Here is a 3,817-nt window from a genome sequence, read left to right on the forward strand (position 1 = left end):
TTTCTTTTAAAACAAAGTGTAGATATTTAAAAAACATTAGTAATTTTTAGGGACCAGTTTAGCCTTAAAAATGACAATTCAGTAAGATTTAGAGTTTTGTTTTTTTTTTAATTTGGTGCTTTGTCACAACTTGACTGGTGCTTCTTCCCTTGCTGTCTTTACATTAAGCCATGGGGCCAATTCTATTTTCAGTAACTGTTTGACAGCTTTTTACTCAATAACAGTCTCAGCACTTTTATTAAGCATGCAAGACTAACAAAAACTTTGGCAATGCATAAGTGTATCACAGTGACAAGAGAGAGCTTTTACAATTCAGTCTTCTAATACTGCCTTCACAGTGTGGAAATTGTGCTACATCCACCAAAAGAAGGCCGGTCTACTGAAATATTTTAGTACTTCACCCCAGGAACAAACTCCTTTGCATTTGGATTCAGCTTGCTCTTGACCACAAGATCTTCCAGAGAAGAGCCATCACTGATAACAAGGTCATTAAATTGGTCTTGGATTTGGTCCATAGTTTGTGGGAGATCTCGAGCTGGAATAAACCACTCATGTTCTTCTTCCTCCTCCAGCATTTCTTGGAAACAACGTTCAATAAATTCTTCTTCCCACAACTCTTCTTCTATTTGTCTGTTGAATTCCTCTTCATTTTCCATCCACATGTACTCTGCAAATGGATTGTCATCTTCATGAGAATGACCGTTAATAATCACATCTTCATTGATGATGCTTGGGCTAGTACTGCTGCGACTTGGATCTTTCATGGTTGGCATTAGTTGTCGTTTTTAACCCAGTGCACGGCAGCGGGGACAGCAGCCAGCGAATCCTGTCGGCCTCCGCCTATCTCCACAGGCAGCGTTGCTCCCCCACTCCACGCTCCACGTGCGCTTCGCCTTTCGCCTCCCTTCTCCAGTCCAAACAAACACCCAGTTGTTTTTTGTTTTGTATTATTATTTTTTTTGCTGGTCCTGGGACTTGAACTCAGGGCCTGGGTGCTGTCTTGAATTTCTCTGTGCTCAAGGCTAGTGCTCTATCATGTGAGCCAGAAGGCCACTTCCTAAGATTCTTTTCTAAGTTGTGTTGTGTGTGTACTGGTTTTTGAATTCAGAGTCCCTTAGCTTTTTCACTCAAGAGTCATAGCTCCACTTCTGGCGTGTGTGTGTGTGTGTGTGTGTGTGTGTGTGTGTGTGTGTGTGTGTGTGTGTGTGTGTGTGTGTGTGTGTGTGTGTGTGTGTGTGTGTGTGTATCCTAAATCTTGAACTCAGGCCTTGGGCACTAGCTTTTTTGCTCAAGGCTAGCACTCTACCACTTGATCCACAGCTCCATTTTAGGCTTTTTTTGGGGTAGCTAATTAGTGGTTAGAGTCCCACAGACTTTCCTGCCCATCTGGCTTTGAATCTCAGTCTTCAGGTTCCAGCCTCCTGTGTTGCTACGATTAAGGCATGAGCCATTAGCACCTGGAAGCTTCCAGCTTTTTGTGGTTAACTGGAGGTAAGAGTCATGGCTTTCTTGCCCAGCTAGCTTTGAGCCACAATCCTCAGATTTCAGCCTCCTGAGTATCTGTGATTATAAGTGTGATCCTATTGTATTCTGTTGTTTTTTAACTAAAAGAATACTTGGTACTAATAAAAAATTGTTAGAAAAACAATGACCAAGACCTCTCTGATAATCCTTGAATAAAGCAATCACCAAATTCACTGGGAGTACACAGGAGGGAAACCATGTCCAGTACAGAGGGTATACATGACAATATTACCTATGAGCTAGTCAACTGATTGGTTAGCTTGGCAATGAAAACTTCATAGATTCCACAGACTTTACAATAAATAAAGCCATTTTTATTGACTTTGAAGAGATCAGGACATAAAGGCTAAAATTTTAAGGCAAGTGCTCACCCAGGTCAGATCCAAGCCCAGTAAGGTCAGGCACAACACATGGACACATTAGGAAGCGTTTTGTTTGTTTGTTTGTTTGTTTTTGTTTTTTTCTGATCTGGGTCTACCACTTGAGCCATGCCTTCGCTTCTGTCTTTTTGCTGCTTAAGTGAAGAAAGGAGTCTTAAGGATTTGTCTGCCCAGGCTAACTTCAAACTGTAACTCAGATTTCATCTTCCTGAGCAGCTAAGATTACAGGCATGAGCCAAGGGCATGGGTGTCATTTTTTTCTTGGTAGGAGCATAGGCAATATTGACTTGCTGAATATGTATGTGAGAATATGCCAGAAAAAAGGCAGAACATGAACCTCCATGTTTTGTGCCTGGAACTCTGTGCCTAATCAGAGGTCTCCTCTCACTCACAGTGACAGTTTCACAGAAATGTTAGGGCTCGAGAGCCAAGAAAACAAGAAATGCAATGGTGATTGAAGCTGCCAAGAGAATCTGAAGAATTCATCCTGACATCAAAGCCCAGACAGAGCAATCAAGGTCATAAACTGAAATGGCTCTAGGCCAGCATTGATGGCCTCTTGCTCCTAATCTGTACATCTTGCTGGGCCCTAAAACCTCTATCTAAAAATCAGTATGATCTTAAGGTATGAGGTCAATAGAGTGTGCCAATCTCTAATCTGCCCATCTGTGCTGGGTCCTAAAATTTCTAAAACTCAATATCATCTTAAGGTATGATGCCAAAAAGGGTGTCTGAATGACACGTTTGGGCTTACATTCCCAAACATGTTCAAGGAGAACAATGGGAGTCTATTCTGGAACTGTATATGAATCAGTGTAACCTGTTCCCTTCATTCCTCCAATATGCACACAGGTAGACACTTCCAATTTTCCTTTCACAGGTGATAAAATGAGTATCAGTTTAAATGACTGGCTGGTACAAAAGTAAAATGAAGATTTGAACCCCGAATTATTTACTTTCCATGATAATGATCTTTGCTGTATTTATCTATTGATCTGTTGATTTATTGTGTGTCTTTGCCTGTTCACCTTTGTGCTCATCACTCATCTTTCAGTCTCTTTCAAAAAATGTCTCCTTGCATGCAAATTGGTCTCACTATGTAGCACAAAAGACCTCACTCAGCCTGTCTCAACCACATTTGGATCACTACAGTTGATCATTTCCAGCTTTTGATTGAAAGTGAAAAATGTGCACGCCTTCTATAACTTGATCTCTTAGAGGTTATGTCAAATTTCAAAGTGCTATATGTATCAGGCAGAGTTAGAAAGCTCCAGAAGAGGGACAGAGATGGAGAACTGTCCATCTGTAGAGCAGGTAGCATATGTGCTTTCACTGATTAATGTGGCTCTCTGCTGAGGACTGTACCTGAATGGGTGGGTTTCATGGCTCCTCCAAACAATCCCAATAATAACATTACAAGTCATTGATATATATACTCAGGAGGCTGAGATATGAGGATCATGGTTTGAAGCCAGCCCAAGCAGGAAAGTCTGAGAAACTCTTATCTCTGATAAACTACCAAAAAGCAGAAAATGAAGCTGTGGCTTAACTGGAAGGACACTAACCTTGAGCAAAAGAAAGTCAGGGACAATACTCAAGGCTTGAGTTTTAGTCTCAGGATTGGCAGGTGAGTGTGCATGTGCACACACACACACCACACACGCACATTATTGATTACAGATTGGGATCTCAGATCTAAAATATACTTAAACCTCAAAAAACTAAATTACCCAACAACAAATCCCCAAAGAAACAACTGCCAGATAAATAAGTGGGCTAAAGACTTAAAGAGAGACTTCTCTGAATAGGAAATAAGAATGGCCAATAGACACATGAAGAAATGCTCAACTTCTCTAGCCATAAAAGAAATGCAAATCAAAACAACATTGAGATTCCACCTCACTCCAGTTAGA

At 41.0% G+C, this 3,817-nt stretch overlaps 1 pseudogene; it reads right to left on the reverse strand.

Annotated features, from left to right (window-relative positions):
• Window positions 1-353: 353 nt before the first annotated feature.
• Window positions 354-827, reverse strand: LOC138834621 (polyadenylate-binding protein-interacting protein 2 pseudogene; annotated as a pseudogene).
• Window positions 828-3,817: the final 2,990 nt, after the last annotated feature.

Source organism: Dipodomys merriami, unplaced genomic scaffold (genome assembly GCF_024711535.1).
Source record: "Dipodomys merriami isolate MVZ:Mamm:240054 unplaced genomic scaffold, mDipMer1.0.p SCAF_22, whole genome shotgun sequence".
Classification (NCBI taxonomy): Eukaryota; Metazoa; Chordata; class Mammalia; order Rodentia; family Heteromyidae; genus Dipodomys; species Dipodomys merriami.